Raw genomic sequence first — 18,579 nt, forward strand, 5'->3', positions numbered from 1 at the left:
TCCAGCTTTTGTAGCTAATATTATTTTCCTTAATTCACCCAATCACAGAAAACCTTACGAGCCGATTTTCAGATTTTAAAAGAAAAAGGTATCTTTATATTGTCAACATAAAGGACACGGATTTTAATTAGTTCAAAGAGGACTTTGTTTAAAAATATATAGTACTGCAGGACTGTTCCGTCTCATTATAATTTAGTTCATATTATTTTTCCATTTTATTTTATTTAGATTCATAGTTGTAATTTTTAAAGTTTTGGGTAAATTTTAGTTTTCAGAAATCTATTAAAAGATTAAAGTATTTATTAGTTTTACATATTTCTGGGGAAAATTTGTCTATTATAATCCCTCCCTTTAGAAAGTATGTACCCGGCAAATCCGTCGATTTTGAAGTTACATTTTTACCCCAAGGTACATTTATATAATTCTTAGTAACGCCCCTTTTCTACTAGGGATTTCTGTTAGGCATTTGTAATGTATTTTTAGTAGTATTGAACAAAACTCAGTTCTATAAACATGTATTTAGTATTTTTCATATAAAAATGCGTGCACGTCACAATTTATATAAAGTGACGTCACTTATATTAATGATTTCCAGAACGTCAACCTTAGAGTTCAAATCATCCTAACACAGCTAATAATACAAAACCCATACGGAACTGCTCGATCTTTCATAGGCGTCAACATGGCATAATAATCAGAAAAATGTAATCATCATTACATTGGGAATTTTAGAATTATATTGATTAAATAACCAAAAACATTTGTTATTATTAATAATATAAATTTTATAAAATAACTTTAAGTATAATATTCCACAAACTAATAATTTTAATTAAATATATTAGACAATTGTACGCAACCGATAAGGGAATACTTCAAATTTTTTGACAGTTCAGCGTGTGGCAAAATTACTTAAAGTGTTGCCGCATTTTTAGAGTAAGAATTTTGTTTATGTTTTGATCTCTTACACAATTTGATCATAATATATTATATAATAATAAATTGTATTTATAAATACATATTAAATGTAGATTAATAGCTTTAAAAACCAATTATTGTTGTGTATTGTGATTGTGCTATGCCAAAACAACTAAATAGTCTGTAGAAAGCTTATAAGCTTTCATATAAGATAGATTATTTTGAGCAAGAAATAATGGCGGGACGTTTTTACTATTATTGCCCTAAAAGAGGTAAGTTTAAAATTTAGAATATATAATTTTATATTAAAATGTTTTCTTATGTATTTTAATGAGTTGCAGTAATCTTAAAACTAAGTGTATTTACTATTAAAATAGTCGTAGTTTGACAAATAGTTTACATTTTAAAAGTTCCGTCATTCCTATTTCAGAAGCCAACTAGTGAACATCAGGCTTCTACCAATAGTATTTTTAATAAAAACTTGTTAGTTTAATGTGATTGTTTATCAAGTAAATATTGGTAAGTCGATATCACTTAAATACTTTCGACAAATAAAATAAGGCCAGTCTTTTCTGGCCATACTTAATATTTTGGCATCCAAAATATTAAAATAAAATTATGGCATCATCATCACAAACAGCTCAACCTAGCTTCGCTGCAGTTACCAAAATCACACAGAAAAAATCTATAACAGCAACATCATGTCCCAGTAGAACTCAAGCAATTGTTATGAACGCTATCCCAGACGTAGTGCTTTTTGATTACATAAAGTCAAGATACAGTACATAGTCAAGATTTAAGTTTTATCATTGTTTAAAAAAGAAAATCTTTTTAAACAATGGTTTTATGTATGTTTTGAGAAAATTAAATTTTCAATCTTTTAATATTTAAAATGACGTTTGAAAATATAGTAAATTTATGGGTATGGTTTTTTGATAATGGTTTTGAAACAAATAAACACATCGATATGCCACAACAAGAGGCAACACATATTTAGGGACAAATTAATCTATGTGTTGGGATAAAAGGAATAATAATTAACAACACTTTAATAAATGGTATCCTTTATTTTATTTATTTATGTATTTTATAATATAAACACCAGTTTTGTATTTCTGTTAACATAAATGAGAAGTTTAAATGAATGAGCTGTTTATTAATGAAATAATTTTAAATTACAAAGTGATAGAGATACAATTAGTGATAAAAATTGATTGTAACATTGTTTTCATAAACTAAAATAAGCAATGTATGTAGTGCGAAACACTATTGGCACCGTGGATGGTTGTTTTGCTATCGAAAACGTATGAAAAACGCGTGGTGTCGTTAACAAACCTTCCTCTTCTACCTCACTATATTTTTTTGGTTTGCATTTAGATAGTTTTGGTCAAAATGCTTACTGCATAGAATTTTTTTTTTAAATCGGGTAGCTCCAGACTTTCCAATGCAGCATTACCTACAACAATATTATTATTAAAACAACTGAAAAAAAAGGCAATTTTCTGCACAATAAAGTAAAAAAACAATTTAAGTTCTGTATTCAAAATATAAATAACTTGGCAGTTATGCCAACATATTTTTAATTTTTTTTGGTAGTATGGGTATGGGTATGGGATCTAGTCTTTCACCCATTCTAAGTAGCTATATCAAGGATGATGTTATCAGTGATTGTATCAACAATTGCACTTTTTTTCATTCCTTTTTTTAAAGATATGTAGATGATTTAGTTTTAGCACTTCCTAAACACAAAATAATTGAAATAGTCAACATTTTCAAGTATCATAATCAACATATACAATTTACAGTTGAGGAAGAGGTAGACAATTCTCTAGTTCCTTAGAGTAGGTTTCAAATCCAGTGCTTTATACAGGTTGGTGAATTGTTTGCAGTTGCTAAGTTTGGTATGATTGATTCGTAGTTGTAATAGTCGATGCTTCTCTTCTAGGTATGAAGTCTAGGGAGAGATGACCAATAAAAGATATTGAAGTTTATGAAAAGTTGTTTTGCTCTTTTGCGCTAAGTTTTGTCAAGTATCCTCTACCGACTTTTTAAAAACGAATTTCGAGATTCGTTAGCTAGTTGAATTGGAGTGACTTCAGTCACCCCATGGTTGGTAGCTTCTTTGACAAAATGATCTGCTGTTTTATTACCAGTAATTCCGGTGTGAGAAGGCAGCCATATGAGAGACTGTTACATCGTAAGCAGAGAGATTTTGGTATATGTCATGAATGTTTTGAACTAATAGGTGCTCAGTGAAAATTGTATTGACTAAATGGATATATGAAAGATAATCTGAACAAATGGCAATATGTCTGTTTTGATGTAAGATGCATTTAAAAGCCAACACAATACTATATAGTTCACCTGTGCAAACGTTGCATATTAAGGGTAACCGAGATGATCTTACAAGTTCATGTTTAGTGGTTACTGCACAACCAATACCAGTGGTAGTTTTAGAAGCATCTGTATAGAGAATTAAATTCTAAAAATGCTTTCTTTATAAGAAGGTTAGAAGATTCAAGTTTGTTAAAAATAGTGAGTAAGGTATATATTGAAGGGATATCTTTAGCCCAGAGGGGAAGTAAAGGTAGAGGAAATAAACTAGTCAGAAAAAGGTCAATATTTTTAAGTAGTGGACAAATTAATTGAGGTATAGGTTTTATGATAAGGTGTTGGTTATTGTTAGTGGAAGAAGACGGCATTGTGGCAATTAGGGAATGAACAAGATTACATGGATTTGCAGATGTTGATGCAGCATACGAAAATAGAAGTGATTATCGTCTATGGGTAGGAGAAAGTTCATTAGATTCACGGTACACACTCTCAATAGGACTAAAGCGAAAAGCGCTCAGACCTAGAAGTAGTTTTATTGGCACCCCATTGAAGATGACTGAGGGTTTTAAAAATGTTCAACCTTTTAAAACAATTGATTTTAAGTTCAGAGATTTGATTTTTTCAATTTAATCTGGAGTCAAACATAAAACCGAGAATTTTACAATAATTAACACCAGAAAGTAGAGAATTGTTAAATAAAATTTGGGGTAAGGGAGTGGAAATCCCTATGGAAAATTTTATTAATTTGGTTTTGCTCTCAGAGAGTGATAATCCTAGTTTGTTAAATCTATCTTGAAGTAGATTTACTACACTTTGTGTAAGTTTATATGAGGATGGGACATATTTAAGATGGCAGTAAATGATTAGGTCATCAGCGTATTGAACATATTTGATGGGAGGCAAATTTCGTTGATGGCAAGAATGAATAAAGTTAAACTTAATGCAGATTCTAAAGGGACACCTTAATTTTGAGGAAGAGATCGAAAAAGTTTACCCTTGGCAAGGACTTTAAAAATTCTTTCAATTAGATATTTTTTTACAAATGAGAAAATATTACCATTTAAATTATAGTGGGAGTTTTTGTCAATGATTCCTTTTCTTTAGATTGAATAAAATGCCCCTTCAACGTTAAATATAGTTGCTACGACATCTTGTTGATTATAGATTGCTTAAGAAATGTGTGTTTGAAAAATAAAAAAGTTATAAATAGTAGACCGATTACGTCGGAAGCCGGATTGAGCGTCGGGAATAATATTATACTGTTTAACGAACCACGTAAGTATTTCATTGATCATTGTTTCAAGAAGTTTGCAGGTAATACAAGTAAGAGAAATCAGACGAAAGATATCGGAGTTATAGAGGGCTGGTCAGGTTTTTTAATTGGAATGATTATAGAATTGCGCCAAACATCTGGGAATTTTTGTGTGTTCTAGATAAGGTTATAAATTTCGAGAAGTTTGGAGAGAGATGTATTAGAGAGATTTTTTAAAAATATATAAGGGATATCATCGGGATCATCAGCAGATTTTGTAAATGAAAACAAGGTAAATTTTAGTTTATTTAGGGTAAACAAGCCGTTCATAAACTTGACATCGTGTGGAGTTGACGAGATGGTGGAGAAAGATTGAGCGCGTAAAGAACTGGGAGTAAAAGCTATATTACTTTTATTGAATCTGTCTTCAACCCCATTAGCGAGTGTGTCAGAAATGAATTGACTGTCAGAGATAACTGTGTTGTTGAAGAAGATGATATTAGAAATAGTTAGGATATAGGAATGAAGGATGACTAAATTCATCGGATGAAGGTTAGTTTTATTGCCTTGGATTTGTGAAACAGTTTTTTTTATAAATGAGAGTGGAGTTATCATATCCACTGGTAACTTTAACATCCTAATATATAAGACTAAATAATGTAAACTAAATTGTAACATATAACTTTTATCGGGTTTTTACCCAGATATTTAGTGGCTCAAAAAATGTACACCTAGACACTGATGATGGAATATGGATTCCGAAAACAATTTGTCTTCATGACATAGCCCGTTTGGGTTTTTTAATTTATGTACCTTTTATAAAGGATTTTAACAAATTTTTTTTTTGTAATGATCTTTCTTTTATCTTAGTATAGATTAGGGCAAGATCTTTCATTAACGATTGTCAGCGGTATGTCAGTGGTAAATTTACTGGCTTCATTTAGAGGTTCGTTGGTGCCTAAGGAATTTTCGAGAAATTTTTCAAGATAATTCTAGAAAACCCTAATTTTTGTGTTTTTATAGGATTTGAGTGCAGCTTTTAGTTCGAAATAGTTTATAAGAGAGTTCGGATGATTGGTATCTTGTTGTGAAACTGAAGATGAATAATGAAAGGGCGAAGGAAGAAAAGAGTATATATGGTGAGGTCCAGATTTGTTGCAAAACTTTTATTTTAAATTTTCTGCCAGAATCTTGGCTGTCTCTTAATTGTCAAGGATAACCTTTCGATTAAAAAAGAGATTGGATATTTTAAGGTTATTTTTTGTTAACAATTTTTTTTCCAAACTGGACTTGGGCTAGTATTTGATGTACATAAAGTTTTCTTACTTAATTAAATATCGTGTCCAAATTTGGCAAAAGATGAAGTAAAAATATACAGAGAGCAGAAAAAATGAATAAATGCGAGAGAAAGAGAGAAATTCTATTCATCATGTATGCTGTGATTAGATTTGACATCAGAAGGTTTATCAGAGGATGCACTTATATATACTCTTGTAAGTCGGAGATAGGCTGTTCTTTTAACTTTTTTAAGATTCTAGTGATACGGTTTTTTAGTGATCTTTTCCTTGTACCTATGTAGAGCTGCAATAAGTCCTTTTGAATACCATCTATGTTGGAGAATTTTTAAGCTTCTTGTAGTGGGGTGATACATACAAAAGAGTTCTCAAGAAATGTAATAAGTTGCGTGGAATTGAGTGTAAAATTAGTCGGATTATCTTTGTAAATCATTTCTATAGCGGAAATATAATAAGGTTTCATCGAGTAATCCAATCAAAGATTAGATTTGGACATTTTTTGGCTGGTTTCGATGGCATTGAAAATGTCGAAGGAGGAAAAGAACTTAATAGAGCAAGAATACCGGATGAAGATAGATGGTAGGAGTATCATGAGGACTGTCATTGAAGTGTCCCCTTTTTTGTCCTACTGCCAACATGGGCTTTGAATTAGTATGACGAGAGATGGATAAATCCATAATGGCAGCCAGGATGGGTATGCAGTTAACGGAGATGGACTCAATTTCCGAAGATAGAAATTCTTTTGATGAAGTTAAGGATTCAGGATTAAGGACTCCTTAGAGTCAGCTGAAAATGAAGAAGAGGGAGGAGCATTAGCTGCAATGAGTGTGTGATCTGGTCAACTGGAGACTTTGCAATCAGACTCCACGGTACGACCCGTAAGCTTACAAAGAAAACACTATAGTCTGTCAGAGAATAAAAATATTTTAAAGGATGTATTTTCATGGTTAATTAACAGAGAAGATTGCACTTCGAAGTTCACCTTGTCAGCTATTTCAAATGTTACCCTAGGAAAACTCATGATATATGCCTATTGATCATCTGATGTTCCGTATTTTTTAGGGACTGCTCGATTAGGAATGCGGGATGGAAGGAGATACATTTGAAATAAGGATTCTTTTGGTCGCAGAAAGAAGCCTGCAGATAAAGATGACGGTGGAATTAATTATGACGTTCGGTGTATTAGTTGATCAACGATGTCGGTAGAAGTGAGGAAAATGTAGATTCGATTATTTGAAATGCGAGATGTAAAAGTAATATTTTTTAGATAAACTATTTCACCAATTTCTTTAATATATTTAAATAAAACAGTATTCAAAATGGAGTGCATGACAATAACTTGTTCCCTTTTAGAAAACGAACGGGAAGGAGGTCTAGAGACTGCGTCAACGACATATGATTTTGGGTTGGAATTGAAGTTGTTTTGTGTAAATGGAAATATTTAATTGCTGTTCATGATGTGTAGTCGTGGTTACCCAGACCGTAACACAATACCTAAATGTGAGTACCTAATGGACCCTATTCCAAACTGGAAAGAAAGAAAAAAAGGATCTCACCTATTTCTTGGGATTTTCACTGGTTTTCTTTAATTACACCAATATAGCCGCAATTAAATTCGACTATTGAAATATAAAACCAAATTTAATACTCGTTTTCTTATCACATTGTGATTAAAGAACTTCGCTTCGTATTGTTAACTCGTCGATGAATTACTTTATCTGTTTAACACTGTTTAAATCTTTAAAATCCGTGAGGAACTTTAAAAAGGGTGTTTAACCTTTGACAGTTATTTGACGTTTTTTGAATCGATTATTTGAAGCTTTATTTATAAACTTCAACATTTTAATAAAAAAACATTTTGAAAAAGTGCTTTTTAGCTTCTAAACATTTATACTACTTTTGATATTTTTCATGTCATACGGCTGTACGTAGGCTCAATGAAAAGCTGGTGTAAAAGCACAATTAAAAAAAACAGAAATTTCCATAACAAATAACAAGAAACAAGCTGAGAAATTGCAGCGGACAGATCTCCCTTGCATTTTTCTGTGCCGATATTTTACGAGTACCATTATTTTAATGTTTCAAAACTAATTTACTTCTTCACTGTGTATGCCATTTATAAATCGAATTATAAAATTTAGATATTATTTTACAATGTGTTCAATTTTCAGCTCTTAATGTTAATAAACAATGAAAATATTGGCAATTTCTTAAATAAGAAAAAAAATGCTATTTGATTTCCTCTGGGCCATAGAAGGTTTTGGTTTTTTTTTAAATGTTTTTTTTTATTAGAAATTTTTATATGCTAAAAATGTGTTATTCTTCAAACTGATTTTTAAAAACAAATTTAATATAATCTTGATGTTTTTTTTTAATAATTTAAAACGAAGCCATAAAAATCGATATCTATTTACAAAATAACCCTAGAGTGACTGTTTGGACAAGTACAGTTGTTTAAATAATCGGTCTCCTGGATAAACAAATTGAATAACTCATAAACTGTATGGTGTATTTAGCACACTTTAAAAACTCATTAACTACCATAATTTTAAATAGTTATTACATATCGTTATGCGGAAAAGAAAGTTATTTATATTTATATTATTTATATTTATATTAACATTTATAAATTTTACTTTAAAAATAAGGGTTTTTAAATTATCTCGATCAATTCTTTATATATTTTAATTATAAAAATATCAATATTAGAGAACATTTTATGATCTATAACTTTTATTTTAACCATATATCTCTAACATGAATAAGAAACGTTTTATGCGCATAAAGTTTTTTCACTTTTTACGATTGTTTAATAAAAAAGCAAAGCAAAATTAGCTGAAGTCTTCACATAATTGTCATCAGCTACCCCTCATATACCTTTTAGAGACTTTAAATACCTGTTTAAGATTTTTTCAGCTTTTTTAGAGTTGTAGATCATAAAAAGTTATGTAATTTTTGAGAGTATCCAAATTAAAATACATGAAACTATCAACCGAAATAGTTGCAAAAAAAACCTTATTTTTGCAGTTATTTATAAATTATAATAACTCTTTTTTGGGCAAGGACATGTAACATAGCTCCTTGAAATTATGGAAATTGATAAGTTATTAAAGTGCGCTAAATATCAATCAGTGCAAATAGTTTATAGGTTATTTAATCTGTTTATAAACATTTATAATAACGTTGATATCGTTTATGCCACAAACTTATTTAGAGGCTTATGAAAAACTGGTGAAAAACACACTTTCTAAAAAAAACAGAATCTTCTATGACCATTACTAGGCAAGAGAGCATTTTATATTTAAAACCAAAGAATTTTATTCTTAAAATCATACTTCCATTGTCTATTAACAGTAAGAGCTGAAAATTGAAGGGACCCTAAATGAAGATCTGAATTGTGCGTTCCAACTTACATAATGGCATATGCGGTAAAGAAGTAAAAATTTATAACCCGTTAAAATGATGGTATTCGTAAAATTCCGCTTCGGAAAAGTAGAATGGAGAACCATTTGAGCTCGGTTTTTTTTTAGATTTGAACTTTTTCAAAATGAAGCGCGATTGCAGAATTTGCAATATCTTGGCTTCTGTGGCACGTAAAACATAATTTTTTTTTAAACTGGGATAGGTCAACAAAAAGTTGTTTACATAATCGCTTTCTACGATAAACAAGTCCTCACTATTTTTATTAGTTACATTACATACCATTATGCAAAAACAAAGTTATTAAAATTTATAAATTTCTGCAAAATCAAGGGTTTTTTGCAACTATTTTGGTGAATTCTTTATATATTTTAATTTAGAAACTCACAAATGGAAGAACTTGTTGAATCTACAATTTTTATTTTAACTATTTTTCTCTAACTGGATAAAAAACATTTATAGCCAAAATCACCTGTATGTCTTCACAGATTTATTATTAACTAACCCTCATATATCTTTTAGAACCTTCAAATATCTGTATAAAATTTTTACGTGAAACCAATAATTTTTTCCCAGATGGACCTTTGGATAAATTAGTTCTCCGATAAAGATGAACTTATTTCTACTTTTCAATACAATAACTAAAAATAGCTAAAGAAATACATATTTAAATATCTAATACTTTGTTTATGTTTATTAACTTGATATTTATTCACTAATTTGTTTTTCCGAAGTTTATTATATCATAATTATAATACCAACGAAAACGTAAAATTCAAATTAATGCATCTCGAATATGACGCGTGCACCCTGGCGATAATAAAAAATGATGAATGAAAAAAAAAATTAAACATTTTTTCAAGTTAATTACGTAACGGAAACGGTGTAAAATAAAAGAATATAAAAAAAGTTTCTATTTACTTACCACAGTGTAATATCCATCTTTGACAAGCCGAAGGATTTTTGTCGGAAATCTGAACATTCTCAATCCATGAATATTGTATGGTGATAAACCACATTTGTAATAACAACAAATATTTCCAGCCATCTGTAAAAAACCATTTATTTATTATGGAAGTAACATTATTTTAATTTAAAATCACTTTTTTTAAATATTATCGAATGTAGGTAGTATCCGGTAAAATTTATTTCTAAATACCTAATTTGTTTTCTCATACAATGTTTTTTTATGTTTTAAACACATATAATTAAAATGTTTTACTTACCTCGGACCAAATTTTTGTAATACACTTCCAAATAAAATAAAATATTTAAATTCTTTAAACTTATTTAGATATAGGAAGATTTAGAAGCCACAGTACGTTTATGTACAATTTTAGTTGACACGATATTTACTAGTTGATAGTAATAACTCTATTTTAAATGAATATCTTAAGTGATTCAAGGTCTGTTTTTTGTAACATTTGTAAGTAAACCTGTTGCTACTATGTCAGTGAAATATTGCAACGCTGGTGAATTTAATTCAGTGGATCAAAAATGGACGTTTAGTTTAGTCCTTAACTTTTTCACATAGCACCATCTAGTATAATGTATATCAAACAAACAATGGTATATTAAAATCTATTGAGACAGAAAGAGTGGTGACATCTAGTGACTGTCTCAATTAGAATCAAACAAATTTATACATTGCGTTGGCTAACTAGTCCTATTTAAACAATGGTAAAACCAGTTTCCATGCCGCTGAACTTCTTTTTAATGGGACGTACCCCGATCGCTCTATATCTAGGACTTTTTAAGGAAGTTTCTTCAGAAATTTAAAGAAACAGGTAATGTTCAAGATGCCAAACGATCTGGTCGACCAACAATTAGTGATGAAAAAAAATTGACATAATTACAGAAATGGTAGTGAACACGACTTCTTTTACAGCCCAAGTTGCGTTTATCTGTGGAATCAGTCAAAGGACAGTACATTAAGTGTTGGGTAAAAACAAATTTCATCCATTCAAATTAAAAACTGTGCATCAACTTTTTCAGATCATGATCCTATCGAAAGGGGTCAACTAGAATTCTATAAAAATATGTTCAATCAAATTAACCAACAGCCAGATTACATAAAAACAATTTGTTTTAGTGACACAAGTACTTTTTCCCTTAACGAAAATGTTAACATATACAAAGTGAGGTATTGGAGTGGCAAACGTCGTTCGTGAAAAACATACTCAATTTCCAGAAAAAGTAAAGGTTTGGGCAACTATTTCGGAAAACCACTTAGTTTGGCCTGTTTTTCTCAATGTTTACTTGTGAAGTGGACATTGTATCTGGAGATGTTACAAAACACAATTAAGCCATTAATTCTTGAAAGTCTGGAAGATAATCCAAATGAATTCGGCAACTTAAACAAAACCCGTTTCAACAAGATGATGCTCCGCACACTATTTTAGTGCAGTAAGACGTTACCTAGAATCGGTAACGTGCAAGGAAAACCATCTGGTAAAGGGTCTCGTAGAGACAAAGAAACTTGGTGGTGGAACTGTAAGAACTGTAGGGGGATTAAGTTAATGTTGCACACAATTAAAATTTTGAAGAGAACTGTAGAGCGAAGGTTAAGGAGAGCTACATCGATAGGAGAACAGTTTGGGTTAATGTTAGGAAGGAGGACAATGGGGGCATTCTTTGCCTTGAGACAGTTGATAGAGAAATACAGCGAGAAGAAAAGAGGCCTACATTTAATATTTATAGATTTTGAGAAGATAAATGGGATTATGTTTCTAAAAAGTACGTAAGTCTCGTAAAGGAACATTAGCTGTTTAATCTTGTTATGGATGTACTAAGAGAGAAAGTAAGGGAGGAGGCTCCTTGGTCAATTCTCTTTGCTAATGATATTGTGTTAGTAGAGGAAAGCAAAGAAATTTTGGAGGAAAAGTTGGAGTGTTAAAGAAGGGTTATTGAAGAGGGAAGACTTAAGGTTAGCAGGTCCAAAATGGAGTATATGTAATTACGAGGAGGAGTAATCATTGCGAACATAGAATGGAGTGTTGGACAAGGGTTATTGAACAGGGAGGACTTAAAGTTAGCAGGTCCAAAATGGAGTATATGTGGTTGGGAGGAAGAGTAATGATTGGGGAGATAAAATTGCTTGGAGGAAAACTAGGACGAGTAGGAGAATTTAAATACCTTCTCCTAAAAAATGGAAAATGGGACACTACATCGACAAACTGCTCACAGAATACAGGCTTATTGGTTTAACTGGAAGCGAATGAGCAGAAAACAGTAAGGAAGGGCTGAAAGAAAGGATATACAAGGGTATAATGAGACCTAAGTTATTGAACCAAACTACAATGATTTAGTTATGTCAGAGGTAGAGATGAAAACTATGTTAGACGAAGGATAGAGCTTTTAGAAGATAGTTAGGAAGGGGAAGTAGAGGAAAACCGAGAAAAAGATGAAAGGACTGTGTGGCAGAGGACTCAAAAGAAAAAGGTTTAGGTAAAGAAGACCCGATGGACAGAAATGAATGGCGACGAAAAGTAAGGAACAGTTACCCCTGAAAAAGGATAAGCTGAGGAAGAAGAATTGCTTACATGCAATGTGTTGGCAATTTTTCTAGTACTTGTTTCAGGTGACTCTAAAATTAACTTGAGAACTGCTTCTTCTAATTACACAGTTCGTATTTATCGATGTCGTCCGCAGTCGGTCGTTTGTTTCTTAAATGAACCATTTTGGCGCAAACGTTGGTATAAAAGAGCTAATATTTTGTGACTGGGTATCCTAATCACAATTTCAAATTTGTAAAATTATCCATTCTCAATAAAAAAAATTAATTACCAAAAAGGATGTTATAGTAAACTAAAAGTTTAATAATGAAGAAACGCTAATTTAATATTTCGTATTTAACATTAGATAAATGTTAATGGTAGCTGAATAAAATAAATGATAATAAATACGCATTAAGATGTTTTCTTTTTTGGATAAAAAAGGCGCCTCATGTGAAAAATAGACAGAATAAAAAATTTTTACAAATAAACGAGAAATTTAAAAAGAGTTTTAGTTGGAAATATCTCATCGTTTGCGCGCCTATGATGAATATGAAATTCCTAATTGTATGTCAAAAAATGCGCAATAACTACCTTTTCAAACTCACCAAATTTTATTTGCATATATCAACCGGAATCTGAGCAATAAATAAATAGCCAGTTTGTGAAAAAATTTCAACACCCCGTTTTTTGGAAATGAAGCACATGCGGATAACTGTCATTATTTTTTCATACAAAATTACCCCCTGAAGTTGGTCGCACATATTTACTAACAACCCGTATATTATAAAAACAACATAGCGATAATAGGGCCAAATAAAACTCTCGCAACTTATAAAGTATGAAGCAGTCATTAAACAAGGAGATTCGCTAAACCCATTAATATTTTAAACTCATAATGGATAAAATCATAAAGAAAGTTAAAAAAGAAAAGGAGATAGAATGCAAATATAGATATGTAGGTAATGAAATTGAAAACATTTTGGTTAGTACAATTTTTTTATAATTGTCTATTTTATTAAAACTTTAACATTTCGTGGATAAAATATTATTTAATATAAAAAGTGATTCAAAACGCGAACTTAAAAATTTCTCAACTTTTTTAAATGCATTACCCTATATATTATTAAGTTACTAGAAAGAATTTTAATAGATCTTTAATTTTTGTTAACTACTTTCTTAACCTAAATTTTAGTTGACAGTTCTTAGTTCTCAAAAATTTAAATCTGTTTATCTGTGTTCAATTTACGCTAATTAAGAACTCTCAACTGAAATTTCGATGGCACAGTAATATGTCTCTGTTTACAATAGTACAAACGAATACTAACATTTAAAGCTAAATATATTAATAACTGATAGATTTAAGTATTCAATGACCACAAAAACACTCATGTACAACTGCGGTTATTGAATAGTTTACACCCTTACATTATCTAGTAGTCTATTTTTTTAATTTTTACCTCATTTAAACGCACTTTTTAGGTCAAAGTGACGTTACCAGTTGCGGACCCAGAGAGAATAGGTTGATTAAATTTAAAAAACCAAAATAAAATAAATCTGTTTTACAAAATGTAACAAAACAGGAATTATAGAAAAAAGGCTGTTCTTCGAGTTTTGCAATTGCTCTTGTTTGTTGCGCTTGATTCAAATGCGTTCTTGGCATTTTGAACGCGTCTAATAGCCTGTTATTTTATTTTTCAATACGCGCCAAATTTTTGACAAGCACTTTGACATTTAGCAAATCCGTACGACACTTCGATTTTACAGTATTACAATGTAAAAATTATGGTATAAACCATTCAGTGACTGCAGTTGTACAAAGTAAATACAATAGCAGCATCTTCATTTAGGACTAAGAGCAAAGAAGTAAAACTATGTCAAATGCTGAAAAACTGAAAATCATCAGATCCAGGTAATATCCCACCCGAATTACTAAAATACACAACCGATAAACTATACCGACAGCTAGCCAGCATATATCAAAAATGCATAAATGGCGAGAATATACCGGAATCGTGGAGAACGTCGGTTATATCAACCGTATATAAAAAGGGATAATAATGTGACATGACTGATAAATGACTAAAGACATAATATGTGACAATTACCGAGGAATAGCATTGGTAGGCACTATCTGAAGACTTTACGGAAAATTAATAAAAAAGATAATAGAGGAAGAATAGAGTGATGTGAAGGCCAAGGAAAATATTGACCATCCTTTTATGATTACCTAACAGAAAAACGACACAAAACCAAACAATACACCTCCTATACGTATATCTTCGAAAAGTACACGACAGTGTACCATATAAAAACTATGGGGAGTTTAAAAAAAAACATCAACGTAACTCTAATCAAGGGGTGCCAGAATTCTATAAAAACAACTCGAGCAAAATAAAGATAGGCCAAGAGTTAACCAAAGATTTTTGGAAAATAAAAAACTCAAATAATGATACTGTCGGTCCCCGACTTTGTTTAAGATCTACTTGGAGCAAGCACTGAAGACGTAGAAAAGGAAATGTAGTGGTATGGGAATCCCTCTAAACAACATCATATTGTACACACAGTGCTTGGCAGATACGTTTTAAAAATAATGAACAAGGAAATGAGATACTCAATACTATTAAAATATTGAAATTGCCGTATCTGAGTTATGCCAACACAGGTAAGAGATATGCGTTGCTGCAGATCATTATAAAGGGAAAGATACTGGGCAGAGGAACATAGGCCAAGTTCGTATATCTGGATTAAACAATTTGAGACTACGTTACAATTGTAAGTAGGATTACAAAAGCGAGAGGTGTAGAACAGTACCTTTTGGATGACCGAGACCAATGGAAACCGGAAATCAGAAACCGGCGAAGAAGGTATAAACTGATATATATATATATATATATATATATATATATATATATATATATATATATATATATATATATATATATATATATATATATATATATATATATATATATATAGAAGATCTAACGATCGGAACATATACTTTCAAAGGAGTAAGAGAGTTTCTGAGAGAATATATCTGGCAAATAGAGCCTATTGTGGATTAAAAAAAATTTAACGACAAGCCTAGTTACAAAAAGAACGAAACTAGTGATATACAGACCTGTTATCAAGCCCATCCTCACCTACGCGTCGGAAACATGGACGATGACAAAGAGCGATGAAGAACGTTTAAGATGCTTTGAACGTAAAATCCTCCGGCATATCTATGGAGGAGTACAGGAGGGCGGATTATGGCGTAGATGCTATAATTTCAAACTTTACCGCCTGTATGACAAACCTGATATTATTAGGTCCATCAAAATAAACCGGCTGCGGTGGTTAGGTCACATAGAGAGAATGAATGAGATGGAGCAGCCAAAACATATTTATAACCAAAGAATAGATGGAGTGAGAAGGAGAGGCAGACCCAGAGAACGATTTAAGGATCAGGTGGAGGAAGACTTGAGAATGTTGGAAGTCCGAAACTGGAAAGCCAAGGCGAAGAATAGGAGAGAATGGAGACTTATCCTTGAGCAGGCTAAGACCCACCATGGGTTGTGGAGCCAATGATGATGATGATGATGATATATACATATACATATATATATATATATATATATATATATATATATATATATATATATATATATATATAGATAATACTATTATATTCACAAAATGTTAAAATCTTATTAAAATAGACAATATTAAAAAAAATTTAGCAAACAAAATGTTGGTAATAACTTTATTATTTACAAAGATACAGTGTGACAAATCGGATACTGTTTCAAAATATATTTAGCCATTATGTCGTAAAACACTCGGTATGAGGTAGCATACTCTTATATTGAGACAATGTTTAAGAACTGTTCTATCAAAATCCGTAATATACGGCGTTATATTAGAATTAGAAAGTTTTAGTAAACTATAACCGGAAGTGGGACAAGGCTCTAAATGTTTTATAATAATTGAACATAAGTTTCTCTAAAATGTCTAATTACAACTTCCAAAGAATCACCTTGTATAATATCCTTGGAGTCAATAAAGGAGACATAATTTCTCCAAAGTTTTTTAATCTAGCCCTAGAAAACATCTTCAAAGCTATAAATTGGTCAACATATGGCATCAACGTAACTGACAACAAGTTAAACCACCTAAGAATCGCTGACAACATTGTGATTATAGCAAGCACGTTCCAGGAACTACAAATTATGATAAAGGAACTTTCAGACAGCTCCCAATACGTCGGCCTAAAAATGAATAAGTACCACAAAAACAAAAATAATGACAAACGCAGACGACCACAGACGTATAACTATAAAGGACAGTGAGATGGAACAAGTTCGGGAATATATCTACCTAGGAAAAATTCTGAAATTTGACAAAAAGAAACGAAGTGCGAAAATCATTAGAAGAGCAAGACCGGCATAAGCAGGATTTGGAAAACTCAGATGGTTACTTAATAACTGCAAAATACCGCAATACTTGAGGAGCAAAGTGTTCAACCAGTACATCCTTCCTAGTTCCTATCATGATACATGATGTCAGACACGGGCCATAACCAAGACAAATATGAATAAACTAGCCGCAATAGAACCGCCAATGAATAGAGCAATATAAGCTTTATGACTGTCATAGAAAAAAGGAATGACTGGGTAAGATCAAATTCGAAAGTCATTATATCACAACAATGCCAACACACAACATTGCCAAACTTAAATGGAGCTTAGCAGGTCACACTGTTAGACAAAAAGACCAACGTTGGAACGCCACAATACAACATTGGATACTACAAAGGTAGGCAACCAAGAGTAAGACCACAAATAAGATGGGTAGATGACATAAAAAGAATAGCCGAAACAAATTCAAAGTTTGTTGCTCAGGATAGAGATCGGTAGAAGGAGTTAAGAGATGTCTATGTCCAAAAATGGGCGATAAAAGGCTAAGAAGACAAAGTAGTGATATTAGCCAAACCAAGAAGATGTAAACTGGTTGTAAACAACAAAATAATAAAACAAGTAATGTAAACAGAATACTTTTCGGGAAAGTGAAAGAAACAGTACAAAATCAAGTAAACATGACGCACAAAGCATCAGGATATCTAAACAACACAATATAGCAAAACAAATACCTTAGAATGGACACGAAAACTAGAGTATATAAATCAAAAATAAGGTCAATAATGACGTACACAGCGTAAACAAGGGAGGATATGGCGAAAACAAAAATATTGTTGTAGGCAGCATAAAGTCTTATGAAAAATATAAATTATATATATATAAGTAAATATAAAACAATAGTTTTTTTATTTTTCCACAATATATTACTTATATTATATTTTATTAACATTAATCCCTGTTACATAAAAAAACTTACCTACATAATGTTGTCTAGCCAGTTCACACAAAACTACCATGAACAACATATTGTTAACATTTTTCTATATTTTTAAAAGACATCCGATAGAAAACAGCGTTTGTTTCACCCGAATTTACGATTTCGAAATGCAGTTACCGACAGTTTATCACACTGCGTCTGACAAATTTCGAACGGCGTTTGTTTTGTATTTACGCCTATCAGTTGTCGGTAAAAAATTCTCATTTTTTGCTCTATAGTATGATGGTATTTACAGCACCGTGCTACGAGTATCCTACATAAATGAATAGAAGGGCTGTTAGTTGAAAGTTATTATTTTATAGGAAAAATAATAATTATATTTTATTATGACTGAAAACAATTCAAATTGCAGTTTTATTATAGTATGTAGGTATAATATCACGTAACTAGGGACAATAATTACAATTGCCATTTAACAAGTTGGATTTGTTTTAAATAAAGATTGTAGGTTTTATAACGATGCAGT

General features: G+C 31.2%; 1 protein-coding gene across 2 annotated transcripts in view; it reads right to left on the reverse strand.

Annotated features, from left to right (window-relative positions):
• The window catches only part of LOC140439614 (uncharacterized), a 1,046,430-nt gene extending 1,028,165 nt beyond the window's left edge, over positions 1-18,265 (reverse strand). Inside the window, exon 1 of one of the 2 annotated variants that reach the window (XM_072529640.1) lies at positions 18,097-18,265. The gene's annotated coding sequence lies outside the window, so the exon portion shown is untranslated. Of the gene's footprint in view, positions 1-18,092 lie in introns of both variants that reach the window. The other variant, XM_072529641.1, reaches the window with a different exon arrangement.
• Between the last annotated feature and the right edge of the window lie 314 nt (positions 18,266-18,579).

The sequence above is a fragment of the Diabrotica undecimpunctata genome, chromosome 4 (assembly GCF_040954645.1).
Source record: "Diabrotica undecimpunctata isolate CICGRU chromosome 4, icDiaUnde3, whole genome shotgun sequence".
Lineage (NCBI taxonomy): Eukaryota > Metazoa > Arthropoda > Insecta > Coleoptera > Chrysomelidae > Diabrotica > Diabrotica undecimpunctata.